Below are 13,888 nucleotides of genomic sequence, written 5' to 3' on the forward strand. Positions count from 1 at the left end.
TAAAAGTTGCTGAATGTCCTTGTAATTAATATGTGACAGATTGTAACATGATTAAAATAAAAAAATTTAAAAATATTGACGAGGCTAATGTTTAAGACGAAGTTTGGAAATAAAGGCAATTTGTATTTAAAATAAGTTCTAAATAATATCTGTAATAAATTTTAAGATATAATGTGATTAAATGAAAATTTCAAGGTGGGCAAATACTTATGGACGGTAGTGTAGTTCCGCATAAAACGCGAGAAGATTTTTAAAATACATAGATTTTTCCGATTTGGGCATAAATTTAGATTTTTTTAAATGGAAATCATTCTACGCTGTGGACTGCTCCGAAAATGTGCAAAGAGAAAAATAAGCGCTTATTAGAATTCACAGCACTCAAATTTAAAGCGAATATTGCTTAATTTCTTTGAAAGTCTCCAATAGCCTTTACTTTGCAAAGCTTAAGAAATTAAAGTAAATATCGGCATAAGATCAGAACAAACAGAAGAATGTCATTACTTAAATAATCTAAATGAAGAAATACCGGACGTATTATTAATAAATGTCAATCGAAGCCCAATACCGAAATTAAAATTTTATATTAAAATAGCTTTTTAAGGAATAAACTTGATATACCCGCCGGGTTTTATGAGTCATCTTTTTGTTTACGGTGCGATATTAAAAATGTAGATAATGCTTATAGGCGCCATAACTCGCCACAGCGCTTATATTATGTTTGGGTTGTTATCGCAATGCTGATGTAAAAAAATGTTGTAAACTCAAACTGACTATTAATTTCCCTAAATTTTAACGCCAATTAAGTGGCGAGGAATTACGTATATGAAAGAAACGATCTAGGAACTACATGATCTCTCTGTATACACTTCTCCATATCACGCACTATAAACTGTGAAATTGTGCTACCTAAAGTATACCTTTCGAATATATAATGTCCTTTTAAACAAATACACCTGATCCGTTTCAGACAGGAAACCTGAACAGGACCGTTATAAGCCCCCCTATTACACTGAAAAAGATGTTTACAAGACTTCTAACGGTAAGGGGCACTAGAATTTAGTCGTGTCTCGGGTGGTTCAAAAATGATAATGCCCTGTATACTAAATAATTAAACAGTTTAGTTTATGTTCGATTGTGCACTTGCAGTAAACCCGCTCTTTTCGAAATGAAACAAGTTCAACCCTGTGAAACGCCCTCGCCCTTGGTACATATCCATTGTTCAGATGAGACACATCAACGACAACTAAGTTGGTGGTTACTCGTTTGGTTTGTTTACATGGATATTTTCTATTTATAGGACATACTATGAAATTGACAGTAAAAAATATACAAAGTTCCTGACGTTTTAATGTAAAAATAACATGAATTGATGACCCGAAACGTGTGAATGAAAATGGCCAACTTCTGCGGATGATTTTGTTCAACAGCCTCCCTAGAGTAATGGAAAATTAGGTAACACGTAACATATTAATTTGCTTAAACATTATACAGGGTGTCTCTACAAGGTCTGTACAAAATTCTACCACAGATTTCTGAGGTCAAAACATGACGATTTAACCCAATTTACCTTAGTCCAAAAGTGGAAGGTTTTCGAAATACAGGGCGTCAAAGTGAAAACAAAAAAAAGCAAAAAAATTAATTTCTTGGTCGTTAATGCTGCTATCCACACAAAATGTCGTATCGGGCGGTTTTTGGGGATAAGAAATCAGAATCCGTTTATATTTTCGATGCACAATGTAGAGGGCATTGTCAGCGCTCGACGAACCCTCTTTAAAAGGGCATAACTTTTTCATCGCCCGGTATAAAATTTATTTATGACTAAACTTGTGTTTTCCTACATTTTTTAAGGAAAAAAGGTCTCTTGTTAAAAATCTCTACGAGGTTTTCTTCTTGAGATATTTGAAGCTTAAAGTTCGCTGCATGTCTTGAACAATAATTTTAATGTACTACGTATCTATTCTTACAGTTGGTGGTACATTATCAACATGAATTTAAGATTAATGTGTGGGCAGGAATAATTGACAATTTTATTATTGGTCCTGTCATTTTGCCGCCCCGATTAAGTGGTGAAAGTTATTTGGAACATATTCAAAATACAATGCCAAAATTATTGGAAGATCTTCCTTTACAACTTCGGCAAGATATGTAGTTTATGCACGACGGTGCTCCGCCACATTTTACTATAAATGTGCGCAACTATTTAAATCAACAGTACCCACGAAGATGGATAGGTAGAGGAAATGATGCTCCGGTACCATGGCCACCGCGCTCACCGGATTTAACTCCGATGGATTATTTTTTATGGGGGACTCTAAAGTCCGTGGTATACTTCACGGCCATAAATAGTGAAGAGGAACTATGGGGACGAATTCAAAATGCAGTAAACATTTTAAAGAACGACGAAGAATTGATGAATAGAGTACATTTTAATTTATTGCGTCGAATTAATCTTTGTATGCAAGTCAATGGTGGTCATTTCGAACATCTACTAAAAGTATAATTTTTTCGTGTCTATGTTTGGTATCTATGTTTTCAAGTAATTTGTAATCTATTTTTAAGTTTTGATTTTTTTCGATCCAACTATAAGAATAGATATGTAGTACATTAAAATTATTGTTCAAGACATGCAGCGAACTTTAAGCTTCAAATATCTCAAGAAGGAAGCCTCGTAGAGATTTTTAACAAGAGACCTTTTTTCCTTAAAAAATGTAGGAAAACACAATTTTAGTCATAAATAAATTTTATACCGGGCGATGAAAAAGTTATGCCCTTTTAAAGAGGATTCGTCAAGCGCTGACAATGCCCTCTACATTGTGCATCGAAAATATAAACGGATTCTGATTTCTTATCCCCAAAAACCGCACGATACGACATTTTGTGTAGATAGCAGCATTACCGACCAAGAAATTAATTTTTTTGCTTTTTTTTGTTTTCACTTTGACGCCCTGTATTTTGAAAACCTTCCACTTTTGGACTAAGGTAAATTAGGTTAAATCGTTATGTTTTGACCTCAGAAATCTGTGGTAGAATTTTGTACATACCATTTAGAGACACCCTGTGCACTGACTTTCAAAAAAACTGCAAAACCAAGAAGAACACATCGTACACGTTTGAAATTCTGGCATTACGTTGGGTCGGGTAATAGATAAAAACGATCAAAATATCAAAAGAAAATTATTGTGAATAAGTGAAAAAATTTAATAATGGATGATATCTCCTCTTAAATTGATAAATTCCTGTAAGCGACGTGGCATGCTTAAAATTAAATTGTCAATATCTTCCTGTGGTATTGTATCCCAGCCAATCTGCACCTGCTCGCGGAGTTCATCTATGGTCTCTGGAGGGCGAGCTAAACGTTAAAGTCTCCGACCCATTATATCCCATGCATGCTCTATTGGGGACAAATCTGGAGACCGAGCTGTCCAAGGCAAAGTATCCAAAATTTCACTCTCCAAATACCTCAAAGTATCGTTGGCTACATGTGGTTGCGCATTATCCTGTTGAAATGTGCTTCCAGGATGGTCGTGCATGTATGGTAAAAGAACCGGTTCTAAGACACTATTAATGTACCTCTGAGCATTTAATCTATCATGAATGAAAACAAGAGGAAATCGACTACCATACTGGACGGCACCCCAAATCATGACACCTGGTGTTAAACCAGAATGATGCTTTTCCAAAAAGTCCAAATTTAATCGCTCTCCTCTGCTCCTTCTAACACGTAACCGTCCATCAGATCGCCATAAACTAAATCGGCTCTCATCACTGAACACGATTCTTGTCCACTCATCCACCCATTGCACTCTCAGACGACACCACTCCAGTCGGGCCACCCTGTGGTTTCGTGATAATGGAAGCCGACGCATAGGACGATGTGAATTTAGTCCAAAACTTCGAATTCTGCGGTACATGGTACTAAGGGAGATCCTTCGATTTATGGTGGCTACCCAGGTAGCACCAAGAGACGGAATTGTTTCAAACGGGGCGCCTGTCGCTGAACGACGAAGTCGCCGGTCTTCGCGTTGGTTCGTCATTCTTGGACGGCCACTACCACGATGACGATTTACTGACCCTTCGTTAGACCAATCTCTCCAAGCTCTTAGCATTGTTGATCCGTTTCGATCCAATCTACGTGCAATTTCGCGGAAAGGTAAACCTGTCTCATGCATACCAACAATTCTTCCCCTTTCAAAGGGAGTTATCTGCATTTTGGCGTACACGAGGCATTTTGTACTACCACACATTCAATATGGTACTAACAATGATACCTTTATTGCTATCCGCCTGTAAAAAAATTTGCAAAAAGAACGATCGTCACAGATAAAAAAGTAAAGAAAAACTTCATATCGCATTAAAAGACGAACTTGAAATTTTTATCATTTTTTTCTCTTTACAAGTCTAAAATCATACCAAAATTTCAAATACATACAATGCGTTCTTCTTGGTGTTGCGGTTTTTTTGAAAGTCAGTGTATATTTACTTCCACAGACAAATAAATCTTAAGTATGACCTATGAGTCGTTCTTCGGGTTCTTCCTAGGTAGAAAAATTAAAATATATTACGAACTGTAACAGTTAACCAATGTACGACCGCGGATACCGAAAAGCAAATTAATTAAATTTGCTGCATTTAATTCCAAATAACAAAAAGAAACTATATTCTAATTTCGCTGTCGTAAACATTAACAATCCACTAAAAACGGACCCATTTTCCCCGATTGTGAAATGCATTGAATCCATAGTTCAGTAAGTAATAACATTATCGCAGGTTGAAAATTTCCTTTTTGAATTTTAGTTATTAATAAATCATATCTGGTTGAAGATATCGCTGATAACGAAACATTACGTCCCGCAACTGAAAATAGATTAATATGTAGTTCAATATTTTCCGTGTTTAGTGCATCCATATTTCAAGAAAATTGAACGTTTATTTCCGTATAATAATTTTAAATAATGATTCTCGGATATGTACTAGTGTGATTTCTTAAATTATCTACCCTAAATTACTTAAGCTCCTAATTTGAGTAATTTAGGGTAAAAAGAGTAATAATTTAGGTGCCACGATGTGTCATGCTATGCAAAATATTTAACAAAACAATAAAAACGCCGGACGGAATTTTTCCAGATTGTTATCTAAATATGAATTCAAAAACTATTTATTTCAATGATAAAGTAGGTATACCGTAACTTCTAACAGCAGAAAGGAGAAACAGTGCCCAATGGGCGTCGCTTTTTGAAAGCGTATGAGGAACATTTTCAAGAAAACCTCTAGAGATTTTCCTGCGAGAAAACACGAATAGTAGACATTTTCCGAGAGGTTTGTGGTTTAATTTTATTATTTTCGACCCACTAAACTCCGTGAATTTTCGCCTTTGTATACGTGGAGATGCAGTTTTCTTTTGATAATGGCAATCGCTTTTGATAGAGGCAATTTATCAAAGATCTAGCAGGAAGCTGAATTTTTTGATAAATCGCCCAGATTGCGGTGAGCTTTATACTTATAGACGTCGATTTAGGTGTCACAATCCATGTTACTTTTGAATAATGAAGATCAATTTCGGGAAGCAATGCCATTAATGGGGAAATATATAGAATACCGCCAACAAAACTCATAAGCGAATAATACTTGTTGAGAACGCTAACTAAATTGGTACGAGCATCCTAATAAATAGATGTCCGGTATTGTCCAGATAAGTCCATAATTTGAAATTAACAATCATTTTTCTAATTGTCGATTCAGATTAGTGAGCTTTGGAGCTGGAGCTTTAATATCTGCAATCGCGTTGAAAAACTTGAAAACTGTTGTTCCTGCTCTGTAATTAAATTATTATTAATGGTAATAATGATAGCAGTGGAAATTTTATTTGTTTTAGATGCTTCATATATGCATGCAAACGTGCCAGTTCAAATAATGCAAGACATCCATTTCATTTTCCATTATTCATAAACTATTAGAAAGCCTGATCGATTTCCAAAAAATAAGCTTTTGCCCCTTCCCATATAATATACAATGTGTTCCATTAAAAAAAAATTATCTTGTACACAAATATTATTTAGTGCACCCGACATTTTTTTAACAAAATATAAGTAAAAACTCGACAATCTTGTATTTAACGCTTTTTGATATCTCTTCTAATAGGCTCAGTGGCCCAGGGATCAATATACAATAAACAACCCCGCACATGTACATCTTTATGCATGACCCCACTCCATTATGTTGTAGTTCACATTCCATCCCAGTTCGAAAATGATCGCATTTATTTATCGTTTCAATCACCCATTGGAGTTATACGATGATGTGGTCTCTCTTACATAATTAATAACAAATCACATAATTAATCATAACTGACATCAAATACGCCCCAAATAACCAGCCTTGCGGATTATCCCTACCATTGCATATTCTGATACTAGGAGGGAAACTTCTCTTGCCGACCAGTCAACAGAAATTAAACTGTCAGGATCCAATATGAAATTGCCGGCATATTATATCAATTTCCTATATCATCCAATATTCTGCTACATTACCTCAGCTCATCATCACTGTATTGTCAGTTCCCTTGGATCCTTCCCACATTTTATGCAGAATCTTCCCTCAACTTACAGCGTTGGTGTAATTCGTCTTTTACCAATTACCTAAAGTCCTCATCAAACGAGCAAATTTTAGTGTGTAAGACAGATAATAATTCTCTATGCTAAAGAAAGATATCTAGGTCATCAGAGTTATGCTCTGTGAAGACCGAACTGAACACGCACAATGTCACCGCAACTTGATCTATTGAGTTTAAATAAGATAAATGGTGGATTAACAAATTGGAAGTGGAGGACTTGGAAGTTACGACATAATCCATCTTGCTTTAAAGCCGGCCAAAATTCGTCCAGAATTCCCATCATCGGAGCTGAAGTAAATAATAATATTTAAGCTATGCCCCAGTTTCCGTGGAAATGACTAGAAAGGCCATTAAGGTTGTTTGTCTGTAATTTAGTAAACGTAACACTAACGTTATGGAAATTTAAGTGTCATAAACACTCTGTAATGTTTTTATTAGACATCGTTTGCTCCGGAAAATCCTTTGGCTAAAGTAGGCGGGTCTATCTCTGGAGCCAGATTTTTGAATATTGGGCGCAAAACTGTCTTGGCGAATGACGTCAGCATATTCAATTCTCAGATTCGAGAAGCTGGCCCTTGATTTGAGTCCATTAAAGTCTCCATCGCCTTTATTTTTTTATAATGAGGAGAAGTGGAAGTTCCGTGCGCTAGCCGTCTCGCTCTCCAGGTTTAAATCCACTTGATTATTTGTTTAGTATAATTGAAAGCACTAGAATGCGCCGTTCTCGAGTTTCTCCTGAAATGGCACAGCCAAGTAGGGTTAAAACTGCTTGGAAGAGTGAGAATTTGTGTAGAACCTCTATTGAAATAAAAGGGAAACATTTCGAGCACTTCCAAAGTCCAGAGTGCATTGACTAACAAAGTCGCTTTTATCTCGGAAACGATGCATGGTACGTGTTTTCATCAAGAGGAACTTTTTCACTTAAAAATCTCCGTTCCGTGGAGATTCAAGACGGAGAAAATGGCATCTAGAAACGTGGAGCTGACGTTTAGTTTTTGTCCGGTTCAAATCTGTACCCTGACGTACCTCGGACACAGTTTGAAATCGTGTCTTTCTTCTAGTTTGGTTCGTCTGCAAATAATTGACTCAACAGTTTTTTGAAGGAAATCGAAGCAGAATCGTGAAACCACACGTGCATAAGTAACTTTCCAAAAATACTAAAAACCAATGCTTTTAATAAGTTTATTTTAAAGCTCGCAGGTTAGTCCAGGTTCCTCGTTACGACACACGCGGAGTCCTCAGACAGCCGACTCCCATGCGAATAGCATTTATTTCAATTTCACCAAGTATTTTTAAACCTGATTGACAGGCACATAAATATTATTCATGGGATTTAGCCGAATTTCCAGGAAATTGCGAATGTCGATCCGGATTATACAAATACCGGTGGGATTCCAGAAATTCTTGCACTTGGATAAGAAGAAAGTGCGGTAAGAGTGGAACGGGGTCCTTATATCGATTTCGCATACTGTTGGAAGAAGAGGGGGAGTAGGTCCTACATTCCCCTTTAAAAATTTTCACATTTTTAAAGAAAAGCCGGTCGGATTTCACAACAGCTATAACTCTCACCTCATAAATAAAAGGTAAGCCCTATTACTGTCTGCTAAAGTGCAGTATTGTAATACTTCTTGCATATGTAGCTTTCAGCAAAGTGGGTTATAACAATGTGATAAATGGCCCCAGAGTTCCATTTAATCTTCGAATTTCCATAATAATTAAAGTATCGCTTAATAAAAGTTTTATTCCCCGTTATGCCGCCTGTACTTTTGGGATAGCTATATAGGTTACTAGGGGATAAAAAGTTGCGTAAAGCTTTTAAACTCAATCAACAATCTTAAATGTTTTATGCGTCCGAAAGTTAAGCGAAAAGCTGTCTGAACAGTTGTAGAAACCACAAAAAAATTCATTCCTCCACAGGTTTATATAAACACAGTCTGACGAGTTTTTAAATATTCATCCTTTGAGGCCCAAGACCCGATTTTTTGGCTTTTAGTAACGAGCTATAAATATTAATTTATTTTTAGGCAAACCGCAAACGAAGGGGATTAATGCATAAACGATCGATAGTAGAAGTTTGCTTAATGTATTTTGCATTAATGTAAGAAAAGAGTCATTGAAAATTAACGGTGCTAGATTTTATTTTGCGCCTCACCTTCGCCTGCATCAAAGAACTTCAAGGAAATTCATAAATCCTTTTTTGTTGCAGGTCGAAGAAGTTTTCCAGAAGTGAAGGGAAAATGGATTAGAATTAGAAGAGCCTTGGCATTTGCATGATGCAGCTTGATTTTTGGGACAAAGGTAAGAGGGAAGTTGTCGAGCGCAAGCACGTTGCAACTGGAAGAACCTGTTTGTCATCAAAGGGAATGAGAGGAACTTTATTAGCTCGCAGAGAAAGGAGAAAAGAGCATTCGATCAAAATGAAAAATTGCAGAGATTATCATTGAGAAGAAGAGCGAGACGAGGTCCCCCCGAAATGCGGCGAATTGGTCGACTCTTGAACTTTTCCAACTTCAACACTGCCTGTGGGGACAATTCCAGTAATGGCTAGCATCAGAGGCCCTGAAGAACCGGGAAAGACCCCAGATGAAATAAAAATTGAGATTAAATATACAAGGTGTCCCACTACGAACGCTTCACTGCGGTATTACGGAATATATACAGGATCCCGTTAAAGTCGCCGAAATCGGTCGGATACAGGAAAAATGAGAGAATTTGCGTATGGGAAAGAAAGGAAGCCACATATTTTTCTTTATTTGACACAACACTTTCTTTATTTGACGATTAAGTCTACGGCTCATATCAATTTAAGACTTTAAAACTTAGACGCATTAGCCCAAGTAGCAGTACACGTCCATTATTATAATCTACTGAAAATTCGTGCCATACAACTTTTAATACCATTCCATCCTGATGCAGCTTCTCAGAGGCATTAAAATCAATTTGTAGTTAAAACTTTAAATTAAAGTAAGTAGGTAGACTTGAGAGCAGCAGCCAGCAACTATTAAACTTCGGAATTCGCCATACGCTGTGTTGTAAAATTGACATTTTGTGTTATCTTTATTTTAAGCCCGAGACTTGAAATTAAATTCACATTAAACTGCTTTCTTACTAGTCTGAAATCTTTAAAGTTGATTTTAAGTTTCGCAAAGCCGGATGCTCCGCGGACTAAATCGAATACGTATTATTTAGTTTTGAATGCAGAAAGTTGAGAAAACAAGTAACAATGTTTTATGGTAATGACTTGGGGAAAAGTTATTTCATAATAAGTTTGAAATTAAAGTTGAGGAAAGGAGAGGTGACATGAATTCGACCTCATGCGGTTTACGGATTAGACCAACATTCACCAAATGTGAAGATTGTTCCAGAAATACCCGACGCGACATATAGATGGCGGTTTCTTTATTAAAAATTTACCTGCAGTTATTACAAAGACATAACCTTAAAAACTAATGTCTAAATTGCTACGTTTATTTGTGTTTGTTTTGGGGGCGGTTTTCAGTGAACGCTTTTAGAGATTTTGTGAACATAGAAAAAATTGGTCATTGATACGTGATTGTTAACTTTTATTTGAAAGGTATTAGTCTATCGAGCATCAAAACGGGGTGAGATTCTACTTTGGGGAAATCTAGTCCTTTCTTAACAACTGTAAAATATCCAGTGGCAGAGCTTAAAGGCCTTCGTACCGGCTGGCTAGACGTGATCGACCCAATGACACTCCAGATCTGAACACTCTAGATATTGTGATGAAAATGCACAAAACTGTAGTAGAAAAGTGTCGGTTAAAATTGTGCGAGTTAGCAGATATGATAGACATTTCCAAAAGTACTAGATATCGCATTTCGACCGAATAATTCGGTATGAAAAAGCTGACCGTAAGATGGGTCCCGCGATCACTCACAATTGAACAAAAATATCACCGTGAGAATGCTTCAAGAGAGTTTTTGACAAAGTTTTGCAGAAAAGATTCATAATCATGGATGAACCATGGGTCCATCATTTTACACCTGAAAAATCGGCTCCAAAGAAGACGAAACGCGTTCCATCTGCAGGGCAGGTGACGGCGTCAGTTTTTTGGAGGGCATGTGGGATAATTTTTCCTATCTCCTTAAAAAAAAAACAATATAAGGAGAATATTATACAAATTGATTGCAGTGTTTGAGCGAAGAAACTAGAAAAAGGCGACCGCAATTGGCAAAAAAGAAAGTCTTGTTTCGTCAATACAACGCACCAGTCCACCTGTCCGTCATCGTGATGACCAAAATCAATCAACTTAACTTCGAACTTTTTTTTCAGCTACCCTATTCGCCAGATTTGACCCCCTCAGATTATTTTCGATTTCCAAATTTGAAAAAACGGTTTGCTAGAAGAAAATTTGTTAATAATGAAGAGGTGGATATCTATTTTGAAACATTCGAAACTTCTTCATAGAACGTTGCCGGGAAAAGTATATTAATCTTAAACAAGACTATATCGAGAAATAATGTAATATTTTCCAAAGTCTTTTTTCTTTACGTGTTAGATCGGGTAGTTCTGGGTCTATCCTCGTAAGCTGTTGACTCATGGCAATGCAACGACTTAAGATATCATACATTCACGAGTTCCTTGCTCAAGGACGTTTTTCTCAAACATTTGCTCTTTTGCTTTCACATTAAATACCGTTTTCCGCAACGAAAGCAAAATGTTATCTAAAATATTGAAGACAGCCAAAAGACGAAAACAAATATAAATCGCGGGCTTTATCGAGATTGAAAGTGCAATTTCCTCTGGCTTTGGTGCCAAAATAGGGCTATCTGGCTATCGACGATTTACTACACGGACCACCTCAAAGGTCCCCAGCGATTATATTCCTCACTGACCATTAATTAGAAACATTATTTGTTCCTCATGTTATCGGAGACATGCCGCGGGAAGTTATCTGCAATTTCAGTTCAATTACAGCGTTCTGCGAGAAAGAAGATGTAACTCTGCACGATTTCCTCTATTATTCATAAAGTTGGAATAAGCTATTATATGAATCTGAATGCAAAACAGCTACATCTGGAAACCACTTGTGCTTCACCCGGATGCACTAAAATACTAAAATAATTGCTTCAATGGAAATATGCGGTATGGAAACAGAGGATTATCCTCTCGATTATATTATATACAGAGAACGTGCTCTGTTGCAGTTTTACTGGTTCAAACACCATAATGGAATCGGTTAGAAACCCTAGTTATTAGGGGATGAATTTTTTATTTCCTATTGTTTTCTTGTTTGGAAATTCTCTAAAACTTCGGGAGAACAAGAATTTAAATTTACATAATTCACGAGAAAATTTTGCTATTCTCTCCCTAGATGATCAGAAGGTGAAGATAAATAATACATAGGATATCCGCTCAAGAACTGCCTTAGTAAGTCCACCACCCTGAACCGTCGTCCCAACTCGCCCCCCCATAAGGCCGCTATTTATTCCAGTGATTCCGACTTGGCACTATACATAGTATGTAAAATAAAGCCTCTATAAATTATAAGGTAAAATATTGAACAATCGGATTAATTGCTACAAATCAGTTTGAAGGCATCGTTCATGATTATAAAATTCCATATTTGCGATCATGTTATTAAAACAAATGAGCAAATTATATATCAAAAATTAACGATTCTATGATTATTTCAATAACATTCGATTCCCATGCCGCGCCTTGTATCAACTCTAACCGCTCTTTAACCACCTCTTTTTAATTTGATACCGACTTGGAAGTCGATAATGCAGCCTATTTTTAAACTTCCTATTATTAATCCTGACACATGCTTGAACGCAACCTTAAATTAAAAAAAAACCTTTATATCTGCCCTTAACCTTTCAAAGGTCAATCTGCACGACCAGACAACCGTCAATATTCAGGACCTTTTTTCATAATACATCCTCGCCTCTATTTCGGAAGCATGGGCCATATCCATCGACCCCCTTTTTATTGTGCAACCTAGAAAAGGCTGTTTCAGGGGCGAAATATTAGAAACGTTTTTTTTTTTTGAGTTTCAAAATAATGGATAAACCACATGTTTACATATTTTATTTACCTACAACCGATTTTGCCAAAATAGCTATGTAGGTCAAGAGCAGTCTGGGGACTCCCACAAATGCTCTTTTCATTCGCAATGAAGTTTGGTCATTAGTCATTCTGCAGGCAAATGTGTCTTTTTGCCCTACAAAGCCAACTTAATTTTCCCCTACGATTTAGTATGCAACTAGTCAAAGGTGAAAAGCCATTACGCCCTGTATAAACACGGTAAATATTCATTTTATGCCATAGAGCACGTCTTTTGACGTTTGCAAGCGAGACTCATAAAGTGGCATTCTAAGTTCATTATTAGAGTAGTTTATTTGGGATTATATGAAACATGGATGGGATAAATTACCAGATACGAGGAGTTTTATGCAACGTTCTTCGGGGATCATAATATGAAATACTGTTACCGCATGAATCACGAAAAGCCAACAAGATTAAAATTTCAGGGGAATTACCATAAATGTGATTTAAATATGAATTTTTTTCATTACTTATACAAAGAGTTCAAAAAGGTTGGAATAAATTATTCAAACAAAATTGAGGCTCAAACAACATGCTTGGGCGCAACGATTTTTATTTTTTGTTTCGTGACTTTTTTGCCTGACTTTCACACACACACACACACACACACGTGGTGACTCAAAAACAAGTTCCAAAAACATGTCAATTTTTTTACGTGGAAACACCTCCTCATTTGCATTTCAGTTTGCGTAGCACGATCAAACGTTTTCCAAATGATACCGGCCAATTCAAAAATTTGAATGTCCCGCGTAACCGTTCGATGCCACGATTGGTCATAGTCAAGGTCAGAATTAAATAAATAGAAGGTCTTGACTTTGACCAATCGTGACCTCGAATGGTTACGCGGAACATTCAATTGTTTTAAATTTAGAAGCGTATTGAGCCAAAACGGTTCTAATTAGGAAATTGAAAAAATAGCGAAATAATGGCCAATCTTGGGTACTGTGACTTCATCCATGTAAAAGTTTTTAATTGGATAATTCGTGCAGACAAAAAAAACATTTTCCCATGTTAATCTTTTATGTGCAGGGTTTGTCTGCACACCCGGTATATACAGGGTGTCCCGTAAACCTTCGCCAATACTTTGCCTGATGGAAGGCCCATCCTTTAGAAGTCAGAAAATGAAAAAATAGCCTTAATGAAAATATCATGCATTTCGAGATATTTACACTTTTTTCAAAATCGACAAAAACTAACATCACTTGA

The 13,888-nt window shown here is 36.4% G+C and overlaps 2 protein-coding genes across 9 annotated transcripts in view; one reads left to right on the forward strand and one right to left on the reverse strand.

Annotated features, from left to right (window-relative positions):
* LOC136340431 (uncharacterized) overlaps positions 1-13,888 on the reverse strand; it is a 159,180-nt gene that overhangs the window by 98,345 nt on the left and 46,947 nt on the right. The gene's annotated exons all lie outside the window — the stretch shown is intronic.
* Positions 1-13,888, forward strand: part of LOC136340372 (5-hydroxytryptamine receptor 1-like) — a 145,439-nt gene that overhangs the window by 75,833 nt on the left and 55,718 nt on the right. For 2 of the 4 annotated variants that reach the window (XM_066284424.1, XM_066284437.1), the window contains exon 2: positions 8,817-8,908. The exons of 1 other annotated variant lie outside the window; for it this stretch is intronic. The gene's annotated coding sequence lies outside the window, so the exon portion shown is untranslated. Of the gene's footprint in view, positions 1-8,174; positions 8,194-8,816; positions 8,909-13,888 lie in introns of those variants that run through there. One more of the 4 variants, XM_066284431.1, reaches the window with a different exon arrangement.

This window comes from Euwallacea fornicatus, chromosome 1 (assembly GCF_040115645.1).
Source record: "Euwallacea fornicatus isolate EFF26 chromosome 1, ASM4011564v1, whole genome shotgun sequence".
NCBI lineage: Eukaryota > Metazoa > Arthropoda > Insecta > Coleoptera > Curculionidae > Euwallacea > Euwallacea fornicatus.